The sequence below is a fragment of the Macrotis lagotis genome, chromosome 7 (genome assembly GCF_037893015.1).
Source record: "Macrotis lagotis isolate mMagLag1 chromosome 7, bilby.v1.9.chrom.fasta, whole genome shotgun sequence".
Lineage (NCBI taxonomy): Eukaryota > Metazoa > Chordata > Mammalia > Peramelemorphia > Peramelidae > Macrotis > Macrotis lagotis.
The window spans coordinates 110179392-110194213 of record NC_133664.1 but is presented as its reverse complement, the minus strand read 5'-3'; the positions used below and the strand labels follow the sequence as shown (position 1 = coordinate 110194213).

At 39.2% G+C, this 14822-nt stretch overlaps 1 protein-coding gene across 2 annotated transcripts in view; it reads right to left on the bottom strand.

Moving 5' to 3' along the window:
• ATP6V0A4 (ATPase H+ transporting V0 subunit a4) overlaps positions 1-14822 on the bottom strand; it is an 87374-nt gene that overhangs the window by 67539 nt on the left and 5013 nt on the right. Inside the window, exons 2-3 of one of the 2 annotated variants that reach the window (XM_074193591.1) lie at positions 8789-8901; positions 6141-6241 (exon numbers count right to left, since the gene is read on the bottom strand). The gene's annotated coding sequence lies outside the window, so the exon portion shown is untranslated. Of the gene's footprint in view, positions 1-5723; positions 5901-6140; positions 6242-8788; positions 8902-14822 lie in introns of those variants that run through there. The other variant, XM_074193590.1, reaches the window with a different exon arrangement.

Below are 14822 nucleotides of genomic sequence, written 5' to 3'. Positions count from 1 at the left end.
TAGTGACTTTTCTAGAGTCATACAGCTTGAAGTGTCTGAGGCTAGGTTTGAACTCAGGTCCTTCCTGACTCAAGGTCCAATGCACTATCCACTGCAAACTATTCCAGTATCTTTGCCAAGAAAACCCCAAATGGGATCAGGAAGAATAAGACTGCTTGAAATGACTGAACCAAAAAAAACAAACAAACCAGCAGCTCCTTTTATGTCCCAAGCCTTTCAAAGAAAGCAAAAGCACTTTTTCTCCTCTTTCCCCAAGACTGTGACTAGGGGGCACTATCACTAACCATTGCAATGTAAGTAACAAAAATAGCCACCTTTCCCTGGAGAGACTTTGGTATTCCAAACCTTGCTAAACCTGTCCTTAGAACAAACTGGGGGCAGGAACAGTATATCAAGAGTAGGTAAGCTTGCTCTGAAAAGATTGCCAAAAATGAGATCACGGAGAGGTACTCCTGGTGGGCTTTTTAAAGGCTGGCCTCCTGACTAATTGTTTACTTGGGAAAATCTGGTGCCCACGTAATTCTATGTCTGAATTAGGGCAGCTAGGTGGTGCAGTGGCCAGAGCACTGGCCTTGAAGTCAAGAGCTGAGTTCAAATCCAGCCCCAGACACTTGCCACTAACTAGCTGTGTGACCTTGGACAAGTCACTTTAAACTGGTTGCCTCACATACAGAGCCATCTCCAGTCATCCTGAATCATATCTGGCCACTGGACCCAGTTGACTCTGGGGGGAAAAAAGTGAGACTGGTGACTTAGCATATCCCCCCCTAACTCAAATCCAGTTCATGTGCTTGCCATTGGCATCACCCCGCTGATGTCATGTCTTCTTCAAGAACGAAGGACAAACATCAATAGAATTAAGTGATTTGCCCAGACTGAGGTCAAATGTGAACTCAAATCTTTCTGACTCAAGACCCCCCCAACTCTATCTACTCTACCATCTAGCTGCCCCTAGCAAAATCTCTTCATTTACAGGTGGCCCTTCAGGTAATATATGGTCAGCTGTCCCCATTGCATCGTTTATTTTTGTCATTGTCATAGTCTTCTGCTGTAAAAAAGACAGGCTCATTACACTTTGCTTGAATAGCATCCCTCCTTTGCCTTTTTAGAAAGAAGGCATGGAGGCAGAAGGTGCCAAGTTTCATACAGAGTCAACCCTAGAGAGGCTCAGGGACCTTGGGTTCTGATCAGGTGAAAGTTGGGTCTGGAGGGAGGGAGGGCTATAATCTGAGCTCAACTTATCTCCATGTTACTGAAGCTAGTCATGTTTCCCACTGTCCTGCATGAACACTGGCAAAAGTAGACCTGGAAGATAGGGAACCCATTATACATGATTGAACCAGGTTTTTCCCAACCTTTTTCATACCTTACTTCTGAGAGATGTCAAGCCTAGTTCAGCTCACCAAGGGAGCTTATAGTAATGGTCAAGACTAGAGACCTCCCAAGAGGCTGAAGAAAAGGACAGATTCCATATTTTCATTGACTCTGGGTGGTAACTCAAAGGATAATCCTGAGATTAGGTTAATGGTTTATGAAGTTCATTAGGTGGTGGTTCATGAAGCTTTGAACTTTCCTTTAATACCCAGAGTTAACAACTCCTCAGGTGACTGGGATTAGTTCTAAAAGAAAATTTTTTTAGGAAGGAGCTAGAGGCTGAGGTTGAAATTCGATCACTGGGGTTTTTTTAATCTTTTTCTTTTTGTTCATGTCTTTGGGTTTTAACCACTATAATTTTCCCCAGTAACTCTACCAAAATTCCTCACCCAGTACCCCTAGGTGTCAGTCTTTGTCATCATCATCATCATCATCATCATCATCATCAATGTATAAATGTATGTGTCTGTATGTGTGTATATATTATTTATATATGTATACATACACACATGTATACATGTGTAAATATATATATATAGAAAAAGGGGGGAAATCAGAAAATCTGATCAATACACTGAAAAAGTCTGCAACCTGCAACATACCACTTATGATACTGATTTTGCAAAGGGATGGGGTAGGAGTGCCTCCTTATAACATATTTTGAACCAATATTTAATTTTCTAATACCCCTTTTTATGACTGTTTCATTTACATTGTTGCAGCCCTGGTGTGTTACTTTCATGGCACGGCTGACTTTGCTGATCCAAATCATGTGGACCTTTCCATGTTTCTCTATATCCTCTAGTCAACAAATGACAGTACAATTAGGCTATTACATTACATTCAATACTAAAATTTATTTAGCCCTTCTCAATTAAGGAGCATTTCCCCTTTCTTTAAGCCTCCCACTAGGATCCTGGCAGCTAGGGGCCTGGATTAAGGAAGATCTGAGTTCAAATTTGGTCTCAGATACATACCTTAACCCTATTTGTCTCAATTCACTAGAGAAGGAAATGTCAAGAAAACTTCATTGGATACATTAAACACAATTGTATATGTATAATTTTTACCAAGTTGTTCACTGCCATAGGGAGGGGGGAGGGAAGATGATAAAAAATATGAAACTCATAAATTTGCAAATTGATAAATGTTGAAAACTCTCTTTGCAAGAAATTGGAAAAATAAAGTAATTTTAAGAAAATTCCATGGACAGTATGGTCCATCAGCTCCAGAAGAGTTGAACACAATTGAATGATCCTGCCAATGTGTCAAAGTCCTGGAAAGAGTAGACAATAGACTTAAAAGAAGTAAGCTCTCCATCTACAAAGGCACATAAAAATCTGGTTTAAGATAGAACTCTCAGGTTTAAATCCAGCCACCTGACCTCACTTTTTTTAAACTCTCTTATCTGCTAATCCTCCAACTCCCAAGCAAGGGGTGGGGAGGAAGGAATGGGGCAAGGATAAAGCCTCCAGGAACTTTCCAACACAAAGATCTCAAAGAGGTCAGAATGGCCTCAGACAGTAGGAGAGAAGAAGGTTATGGAGATTTGATCTGTCCTCACAGATCAAATGCTATGGGCTTTGGTAGTGGGGAAAGAAGGGAAGGGGATTTTTTTAGTTGGCTTGGGAAAGCAATTTGCTCCCACCAACACAGCTTACGGTGAAATTGTCCAAGAGATATTCCATTGCTATATATACTGGTCTGCCTAGAACTGGACAGAAATGGGCTGACCTCCACATCAACTCTACCAGCTTTTATTCATACCTTTATTATTATCACCATCCCTCTTGCAATGTTTTTTTTTGCAAGGCAAATGGGGTTAAGTGGCTTGCCCAAGGCCACACAGCTAGGTAATTATTAAGTGTCTGAGGCTGGATTTGAACTCAGGTACTCCTGACTCCAGGGCTGGTGCTCTATCCACTGTGCCACCTAGCTGGCCCCCTCTCGCAGTCTTAATGGACTGCATGTTATTTGGATTCACCACAAATTGGAAGGGTTAGGAGGTGTGAGTTCTCCACTTGGGGAAGAACACAGATAAAATGAGCAGGCAGATACAGCCTTCCAGATATTAGGGTCTTCAGAACTGGGGAAGGGGAAAGTAAAAGTTATTCTCTTGGTTGGGGTTACAGCTCTGGTTCTTTCACAGTGGGTTTTTGGGTTTTACACCAGTTGCAGGCTTCACTGGGCAAGATGGGGAGGGGTGAAGAAAGGGGTCTTTACAATCTCCCCTGCCTATGGACAAGCTAAGGGGAGACTGTAAAGACCCCAGTAGTCTCCTCACCCAGCTAAATAAATGAGATTCAAGGAAATTCAAAAATCCCAAACAGGAAAACTGAGTCACCTAGTTAAAATAAAAACACAATACAATCATAAATCCAGGGTTGGGGAGTTTGAAATTTCATTAGTCATTCATTTTCAAGGAGCCTTGCCTCCTCCCATCAACCTGACCAATCTGCAGAACCAGGAACTTCATTCTCTTCTGTAAAAGCCAGATCCTACCAGATCCAAGAGAGAATCAGAAAAGAATCTTGTAAAACAACCCACCTCCAAACTTTACTGGTTAGGTAGAGGGTCTCATTCTCTACAGCAGGAGCCATTTGGATTTTTATAATATCATGTGTGGGCCAGACAAAATTATCAACTTAAAAATTAGCCAGTTATATTTGAGCAAACATTTAATTAATTCACCTTTTAAAAGCTCCTAGATTTATTGAATTTCAAGTCCTGCCTAAGGTTAACATGGCAGCATCAGACTAAATGAGGGTTTTATGGCCCAGGGGCCAGAATTTCCCCTGCTCCTAGTTCACAAGATCCCAAGGAGGTGCCAAGCAGAGAGGGCCCAGCAGAATTGATCAATTTTTCTAATATTTTCTGACTATCCTTCATTTTATTGAATATATTTCCTCAATGAAACCTACTTCACTATATTCCTATGAGCTGTAAAGAGTCCTTGATATATTGAAACTTCAGAAGTCTTGACTAAAACCCAAGACTGATGTAAGAATTTTAAAAATACTTAGCATTTATTTATGTAGTGCTTTAAAAGTTTGCAGAAACAGTGGGGAGGCTAGGGGGTGCAGTGGACAGAGCACCTGAGTTCAAATCTGACCTCAGACACTTAATTACCTAACTGTGTGGCCTTGGGCAAGCCACTTAACCCCACTGCCTTGCAAAAACCTTAAAAAAAAAGTTTGCAGAAACAAACAGGGTCAATTTTGGGTTATCTGCGATGGAGAATACCATCTATATCCAGAAAAAGAATTGTGGAGTTTGAACAAAGACCAAAGACTATTACCTTTAACTTAGAAGGAAAAAACCCTGTTATATTTTTATGTAATTTTGCTATCTCTTATACTTTATTTTTCTTCCTTAAGGGTATAATTTTTCTCCTCATCACATTCAACTTGGATCAGTGTATACCAAAGTAAAGACAAACTGCTTTCTGTGGGGGTTGGGGGGAGGGAAGCAAGATTAGGGGGAAAACTGTAAAACTCAAAATAAATAAAATCTTTCTTGAATGACAAAAAAGTTTGCAGAGCACTCTACCAGTATTGCATTCCATTTTATCCTCACAAGAACTCTGGGAGACAGTGTCCTCCTCACTTTACAGATAAGCAAACTGAAACATTCAGAGATTCACTGATTTACCCAGGGTAAAGTCCCTGAGACCAGTAAAAGCTAAGTGAGTCTGTGTCAAATGGAAAGCAATAGCTTTCCCTTTGGTCAGTACTACCCCATGGATTCAGCACCACCTTGATCAAAAAGCATATCAGACTGCCTCTGGATAGAACTGAACTCACTGCCCCTTAAGGAATAGTTCCATCTTTTCTTAGGGCCATTTTGAGCATTTGATTCAGAGACTATAAAAATCTACTTTATTTTCTAATTCTCAAGTCTTCCTAGTCATCCTGAATACTGACTAGCTCAGCTTCTAAAGAAATATTCTTCTCTTCATTCTTGTCTCCATTCTCAAGGGAGCTCCTTGAGAGCAGTTATGGATTTTTCCTAGTATCACCAGCACCCAACCCAGAGAATAACTACTTAATACTTAACTGTGTTCTACAGTTATCTCAAAAAATGGTTCCTTTGGTCTTACAGGGAAAAGGACAGAATGTTCAATCAATCAATATTTATCAGATATCTATTATGTACCATGAATGTCAATGAGCACAGGAAAAGCAAAAAGGCAAATGACAGTCCTTGCCCTGGGGGGGGGGGGTGTATGCAAACAAATATAAGCAAAGCCCATAATATTTCAAGGAAAATCTAGGGGAAAAGAAAGACAGGAAAGAAGAAAAGACATAACCCTTTTGGAGATTTGCAGACAGTGGAAGTCTTTCTCTTACCTTAAATTCATCCAGTTCTTTTCCCTCTTAAACTGAGTTTTGGGGCAGGGTCCAGAAGCCTGGTTCCCACCCTACATTCAGCCACCAGTAGCACTCCCTAAATTTCTCTTTGAGCTGCAAATTCAAGCCCCCAGCAGAAAGCTGAATGACCTTTCCTCTAGGTGCTCTTTAGCCTATCACAAAAGGTAGGAGGGTAGAAGGAAGGAATTTTCTTTTCTTTTCCCTGGCCCTCCCCCTCCCCACCCTCCACCCAAGCCAGCCCTTCTGCCTGGGGCTAAGCTGGCCACATCTGGCTTATTCTCATTCTTGCATGTCTAAATCCTAACTAGAGCCAGCTCTATTGTGTCAACAGGAGGCCTGTTGTAAATGGTAACAAAGTGGGCCCTGCCTGTCCTGGCCCCACAGTCCCACTCTTACCAGGAGGGCTTTTATCCTTTTTGTGTCCTTCACCTTGTCTTGGTTTCTCAGTCACTAGAAATGTTTCCCAGGAAATTACAGTAGACAAGGGCATCATTTACCTGAGGAAAATATAAGATTTGGGGAAATGTTTCTTGAGGAATTAGAAAATAGAATTTAAGTTAATCACAATGCTGTAGGAATAGTATTCCTAAGACATGGGTTTATCTGTCATTGCCTTGCTCAAAAAGATCCAGTGACTCCCTACTATCTGACAATATAAAAATTCCTCTCCTTGGTTAATGTTTTTCACCATCAAGCTCCAGCCTGCCTCTCCAACCAGAGGGATGAAGAAAGGTCCCTTGTAGAATCCAGTTCTCTGATAAACCCAAAAGATATCTACCATCCCTTCCAAAGACAAGGCTTGAAATAGAAGAAAGACAGGTTCCCTACAACAAGCAAGGGCTTTAAGGTAGGATGGGGAAGGAAAGCTAGAGCTGGGAAATTAAAAATTCACTTGAAAAATGATTCAACAGACAAGGTAGATTCTATGGTATTCATCCAATGAAGTGCAATGAACTCTGGTCTCTAAATACTACTGAGAGCCAGGAAGGAAACAAACTTTTATTATAAATAATGCTTTTGAAATTTGAACTTAACTATATTCCAGGAACTACCCATTTGATACAGACTTACACATTTTACATTAGAAGAATATGAGACAGATAAGTTTCATGACTCATCCAGGACCACTTAGTTATAAAGTGTCTGGGACTGGATTTGAACTCAGGTCTTCCTCCCTTCAGGAACAGTCACCTGCTTCATTTTTATTTCTAATTCTGAATGATCCTTTTATTATTGTTCAGTCATTTCAATCCTGTCTAATGTTTCAAGACTCCAGTAGAGATTTTCTTGGCAGAGATACTGGAGTGCTTTGCCATTTCTTTCTCCAGCCTCTTTTTTTTACAGATAAGGAAACTGAGGCAAATAGGATTAAATGATTTTTTCATGAATTCATAGTAAATATCTAAGGCAATATTTGAACTCAAGTCTTTTCTAACATCAGAGCATGCTTCTATTCACCTTGAATTTACACATGGGAGAATCATTTTGAGTCCCTCCTAACCTGGACCCTTCTCACCTTTTTCAGTCTTTTCATTCTTTTTACTCTCTTGCCCTCCTAAATACTACTCTGCAATCCAGTGACAATGACCTTATTGCTTTTGTTTGTAGGAAGGACTCTTTATTTGACAGTTCCTAATACCCTCTTTATACCTATTTTCGGATTTCCTGGTTACTTTCAAGTTCAAGCTAAAAAAAGAGATCTATCTACAAGAAGCCCTTTCCATCACCTTTAGTTTTAACTCCTTTCTTTTTTTTTTAATTTTTATTCATTTAAGGCAATGGGGTTAAGAGTGACTTGCCTGGGCTGGCTAGGTGGTAAAGTGGATAGAGCACAGACCTTGGAGTCAGGAGTACCAGAGTTCAAATCTGGCCTCAGGCACTTAATTACCTAGCTGTGTGGCCTTGGGCAAGGCACTTAACCCCATTTGTCTTGCAAAAAAAAATAATTTTTTTTAAAAAAGAGTGACTTACCCAAGGTCACATAACTAGGTAATTATTAGATTTGAACTTAGGTCTCCCTGACTCCAGGGTGCGGTGCTCTATCCACAGCACCACCTAGCTGCCTCTAATATTTTTCTTCTTCGGTCTCCCTATATATTCTATATATTTGTACATCATTTTTTTGCATTTTTTGCATGTTGTCTCTCCCATTAGTTAGATTGATCTTCTTGAGAACAAGGATTGCCTTTTTTTTTAAGGTTTTTACAAGGCAAATGGGGTTAAGTGGCTTGCCCAGGGCCACACAGCTAGGCAATTATTAAGTGTCTGAGGCTGGATTTGGGATTTGAACTCCAGTACTCCTGACTCCAGGGCTGGCGCTCTATCCACTGTGTACCTGGCTGCCCCAAGAATTGCTTTTTTGACTTTCTTTACTTCCCCATTGCTTAGCATCTGGCACTCAGCAGACCTTTAAAAATACTTATTGACTTGAGATGCTTGCAAAATATCTGGACACATACTTTTTTTACCTCATAATTGTTTTCTCTAAGCACCAGTTTTTGTTGCTTTATTTATTTCCCTTATTGAACTGTTGTCGCAGCTCCCTAATTGGCCTCTAGTGGGCAGCTAGGTGGTATAGTGGTTAGAGCACCTAGCCTTGAAGTCAAGAGGACAAGAGTTTGAATCTGGCCTCAGACACTGGACATTTAGGACTTTGGGCAAGTAACTTAACCCTGATTGTCTCACTTCCAGGGTCATTTCCAATCATCGAGATTCATTTCTGGCCACTGACTCTGGAATAGAAAGTGAGATTGGTGACTTAGTACAACCCCCCCCCAAATCCAATTCATGTGCTTATCATGGCATCACCTCCCTTATGTCATGGTCTTATTCTAGAACAAAGAACAAATATCATCATCAATTTGCTTCTGCCTCCAGATTCTTCCCTCTTTATCTATTTTCCACCCAGAGTTCAAATGGATGGTTCTGAAATACCTAGCAGAGCATTATGACTATCCTCCTCAAAAATCTTTAGTGTCTTCCTCTAAAAGTATAAAATCCACAGCCTTGTATTATCTAATCTCCACAGGATGGCTGCCACCTACCCTTCCAATCATTGTTCCATGGCACTCCCCTTCACAAACACCATTCCAAGTCAGATGAGCCTGCCAGTTGTTTCTCATACTACGGGGGTCCAGCCTCCTCGGGTCCTTGGAACCTGACAGGAGGGATAGATAGAGTCGGCAAAATGAGTTGAGTCAACAAGGGGGGTAAAGGGTAAAGGCAGGAGCAGGTTGACTGACTGTCAGCTGCTTAGATTTATTTTTATAGTCTCAGAATCATATCAAACATGCAAACTAAAATCATTTCCTTGGTTACAAAAGTATACAATTTTCATCATTAATCATATAGTTCATGTGGTTACAAGTTTTAGTCATGTGATTATAAGTTTAATTAATAATGATATAGTTAATTGATTTCTTATCCTTACTCAGACCATAATGACCTCAACCTGTTACCTTATTTATTACTACATTGCATAATTGTTAATTCATTTAAAGTTATTGATTAAGCAATTCTTTTAATGGAAAGTTTTTTATATTTTTTGTGTAAGTAATGTTTTTTGATACACTTCCTTAACAATCTATAGTGAGAGTCTTTTTTTTTATTTTTAGGTTTTTGCAAGGCAAACGGGGTTAAGTGGCTTGCCCAAGGCCACACAGCTAGGTAATTATTAAGTGTCTGAGGTCTGGATTTGAACTCAGGTACTCCTGACTCCAGGGCCTGTGCTCTATTCACTACCCCACCTAGCTGCCCCATATAGTGAGAGTCTTTATGCTTGTCCACCCATCCTTTAACTCTTACAATAACCAATTTTTCTTTCAGGCCTTGTTGGTAGAAACCACAGTTTCTAAGACTTTTTTATTCTCTCCCATGAAACTAAGGCTGTTAGAGTTCACATATCGGTCACCTATACTAACTATTCTCTCACCATCTTTTTCATATATTCCTGTGTATGATAAGGGGGGCAAAACTATTAATTTCTCTGGAATTCTATCTGACCCTTCTTATATCTGTTTTCCCTGTATATATTCTGACATCTCCTTGGAATTCCAAGTGTTGGGTTTTCCAGAGATTTCATAATGTTAAATCCTTTTGTATGCCTCATGAAGAGGCAGTCCTGTTAAATTTAGACAGTTTACAATCTGTTTTATTCAAGAAATTTTTCTGAAATCCTTCCTTTATAGTCATTCCACTATTAGGGTGAATAAATATTGCAATCAATAATAAACCTATAAATACTGGTATGCAATGAATGCATATATATATATGTATATACATATATATATATATATATATATATATATATATGAAGGAAATGTTGTCCCATCAGACAGTGTGACTGCCTTGTGTCTTCTTGCTGCGACTGTGTCAAACAGCTTAGAGACCCTGGCTCCCAACATCATACCACACATTTTGTCTCCCACCTCCATGGAACACATGTAGTCCAAGAATTTGGGTTTGGTCTCCCTACTTACATGGGCAGGTCTGGTCCCAGGAAAACAGCTGCCTATTTCTCCCCCTCAGGATTCTAGGAAGTAACTGAGGAGCTGGTAGTTTTCATATACTAGTAGTCTCCCATGTCTAAAATGTATTTCTTTCTTATTTCCCTTTTCATAATCCTTAAATTCCTTCAAAGCACAACTCAGATGCCCCTTCTCACCCATGATCTTTCCTGATTATTGTTAGTGCTTTCTCCGACATGAAATTATGAAGTCTCTACAAAGTTATTAAAAAATTAATGGATAGATTATCAGACTAGGAAGCAGGAATACCTAATCTTAAATCCTGCTTCAGGACTCTTTTAGCTGGATGACTCTGGTCCAGTCATTTGAATGAAACTCTTAAAAGCTCCAGGCAGCACTAAGATTATGGAAGTACAAAATCCATGCCAATCTCCAATTGTAGAGGGAGTTTCTTACCTGGAATCCCTAACTCCAGTGAAATTATCTGTGTAGTCCAATAATAATATAGTAGGGCAGCTAGGTGGTGTGGGAGATTGAGCACTGGATCTGTAGTCAGGACATTCTGAGTTCAAATTTGATCTCAGAACTTGTTAGCTGTATGACCCCTGAGCAAGTCACTTCACCCTGTTTGCCTCAATTTCCTCCTCTGTAAAATAACTTGGAGAAGGAAACGGCAAACCACTCCAGGATCTTTGCCAAGAAAATCCCAAATGGGATTATGCCCAAAGGGCAACAAAAATGAGCATACCCTTTGATCCAGCAATACCACCATGGGTCTACACCCTGAAGAGATGATAAAAAAGGGTAAAAACATCACTTGTACAAAAATATTTATAGCAGCCCTGTTTGTGGTGGCAAAGAATTGGAAATCAAGTAAATGTCCTTCAGTTGGGGAATGGCTTAGTAAACTGGGGTATATGTATGTCATGGAACACTATTGTTCTATTAGAAACCAGGAGGGACAGGATTTCAGGGAAACCTGGAGGGATTTGCATGAACTGATGCTGAGTGAGATGAGCAGAACCAGAAAACACTGTATACCCTAACAGCAACATGGGAGTGATGTTCAACTTTGAAGGACTTGCTTATTCCATCAGTGCCACAATCAGGGACAATTTGAGGCTGTCTGCAATGGAGAATACCATCTGTATCCAGAGAAAGAATTATGGACTTTGAACGAAGACCAAAGACTATCTACTGTCAAATTAGAAAAAAAAGTTATATTATTATTTAATTTTACTATCTCATACTTTATTTTTCTTCCTTAAGGATATGATTTCTTTGTCATCACATTTACCTGAAATCAATATATATATAACATGGAACCAATGTAAAAACTAACAGAATGCCTTCTGTGGGGGGTTGGGGGAGAGGGAAGCAAGAATGGGGAAAAATTTGTAAAACTCAAAATAAATAAAATCTTTCTTAAAAAAATAAAATAAGGGGTAGCTAGGGGGCACAGTGGAAGTACCTGGATTCAAATCCAGTCTCAGACACTTAATAATTACCTAGCTGTGTAGCCTTGACCAAGCCACTTAACCCTATTTGCCTTGCAAAAACCTAAAAAAATAAAATAAAATAAATAAAATAAAATGCCAAATGGGGTACCAAAGAGTCAGAGATGACAGAAATTATCTTCAGTTGAGCAATAAACATTTCTTGAATGCCTTTTACATACTAGGAAAATAGGAATTCTCTGAGATCAAAGGTTGCTTCAATTTTGGTCTTTGTAAACTCAGTATCCATAACAGTGCCTTTGTGGCAGAGTCAGGAAAGTATAATTGAAAGAAGACTGGATTTAGACCCTAGTTCAGCTGTTTTTCACTTGTGTCCCTTTAACTTCCCTGGGACTCAGTTTCTTCATCTGTAAAATATCAATAAATGATGTCCAAGTTCTTTTATATTCTTGAAATTCCTTGTCTTATTATAATATATTAATAGGTAGTATTTACATGATTCTTTGAAGATTGCAAAGTGAGGATCAAATGAGCTATTTGTAGGCTTTACATAAATGATTATTCTCTTCTCACTTCTTTTACAGGTTATTTCACTTGATCCTCAGTAAATAAATTTGGGCTTTTTAAAAGCACTGGATTTAGATCTGAGAATAGAAAGTCACAAAACCTCCTCTCAAGATCACAGTCTACTGGGGGTAGACTACATACAAACAATTATGTATAAACCAGTTATATACAGGATAAATTGCAGACAGAAGGCATTAGCATTGGAATGATTGGGAAAGGGCTTCTTGTAGAAGGTCGGCATTTATCTGGGACTGAGAGAAACCAGGGAAGTTGGGATGAGGAAGGAAAGAATCCCTTACTATCACTAGTGAAGTGGGAGTTATTACAAATGAGGAAACTGAGACTGAGAATTTTTTTTCCCAAATTCCATAGGAAAATCTAAGGCAAACTGCCAAAAAATACTTGTCTTTCCATGACTCTTATTAAGGATTTTAGGGTCCAGGAAATTTCTCCAAACTGGCCTTTTGTTCATGGAAGAACATGAGTTATCTCCTGGCTCTTGGAGAATGGAAATTAACTAAAAACTGAGATTCCTTTGTACCATGTCCTTGTGTCTGGGATTAGGAAGATTTTGCATAAGCACACACTTCAGCTGTACTGGATTTTTTACAAAATGTCATCAGAAGCACATGCCCCTTCAAAAATAAAACTGGTGGAAAATAAGATAGAGGCTGTTTCTTTCTGAAAATGCTTGCAAAGAATTAGTCAAAAGTAATAACATAGGGGCAGTCAGGAGGCACAGTGGATAGCACCAGCCTGGAGTCAGGAGGACCTGAGTTCAAATCGAGCTTCAGACACCATGTGACCCCAGGCAAGTCATTTATTCAAATTACCACACAAAAAAATGAAATAGTATAAATGTAATGAAAAATAAAACCTAACTTTCTAACCTAAGCTACTGACTTTGGAAATAAAACAGGTAAAAAAAAAAGTTGGGATGGAGAGTCAGATATGAAGTACTGGAGGCTGGACTAAATGGCCCAAAAGCTCTTAATTCAAAGTTAGGAAAAAATAATCTTCATGCTCCCACCATACTCCTTTGCTGAGATGGGAGATCCACTGATGTGGCACATTACATAAAGTCTGGGAACTTTTCTTATCAATTGATCAATTTGCTTATTGTTTTTCTCTTCTTTTTCCTTTTTTTTTTAGTTTTTTTTGCAAGGCAAATGGGGTTAAGTGACTTGCCCAAGACCACACAGCTAGGGAATTATTAAGTGTCTGAGGCACTGAATTTGAACTCAGGTTCTCCTGACTCCAGGGCCGGTACTCTTTCTTTTTCCTTTTAAAAAAAGTATCATAGGGCAGCTAGGTAGCGCAGTGGATAAAGCACCGGCCCTGGAGTCAGGAGTACCTGGGTTCAAATCCGACCTCAGACACTTATTAATTCCCTAGCTGTGTGGCCTTGGGCAAGCCACTTAACCCCATTTGCCTTGCAAAAACCTAAAAAAAATAAAAAATAAAAAAATAAAAACTATTATATGTTATAGACTCTCAGGAAGAGGGTAGGGTAGGATGCTGGAGAAATTCTGGTGATGTAAAAATACAAAAGCTATTATTTTTTAATACAAGACTATTGCTTAAACTTGTTGGTATTTTTGGATGGAAAGGCAAATTTCTAAATTGTAATGATTTCAAAAATTTATTCATTTGACAAACCCTTATTGAGAACCTAGTTTATGTCTGAGATACAATGGAGCTAAAGAAGGAAAATGAAGACAAGATCCCTTAACCCAGTCTTCATGAGCAGTTTATAATTTACTTGAGAGGGGAAGAACTCTGGACAGATTTGAATAAACAGCCTTGAGGCCAACTAATCCAGTGCATAACAGCATGGGAAAATTCTACAATGAGAAAACATATAGCAAGGAAGTGACTAAAGTGGGGTTAATCAGGCAAGGCTTCTTGGAGAAGAATCATCTTTTCAGAAGATGCACGTGGGTTCATCTAGAAAATGGGGGGAGGGATAAAAGACAAATATGAACAAAAGTACTGCAGGAGAAATAGTAATGAGAAAGGAGAGTTTGTTGGAAGGTACAATGACCCTCAATGACATCTGCCTGAAAAACTCAGGGTTGACACCAAGATAAATATTTTAATTCAGATATTCTTTTAAAAATATCATTGATCTTATGATTGATAACACTTAATATCTATCAACTAGAAATCTGTTATACCCTTTCCTGCTAAACAAGTCTTTGGGATTCACTTCCTGTTATCACAGACTCATAGTTTAGAAAGACCTTGTAGGTTCCAATCTCTGTATTTTACAGATGAAAAAGTTGAGGTTCCAGAGAGCTTAGATGGACAATTCTTGTTGTTATTGTTATTCGGTCCCATCAGACTCTTTGTGGCTTCATTTGAGGTTTTCATGGCAAAGATACTAGAGTGATTTGCCATTTCCTTCTCTATTCCTTACAAATGAGAACTGAGGCAAACAAGGTTAAGTGACCTGCCCAGGGTCACACAGCTGGTCAGTATCTGAGGACAGATTTGAACTCAAATAGGTGAGTCTTCCTGACTGCAGCAAACCACTGCAGTCTTATTCTTTTTTTTTTTTTTAGGTTTTTGCAAGGCAAATGAGCTTA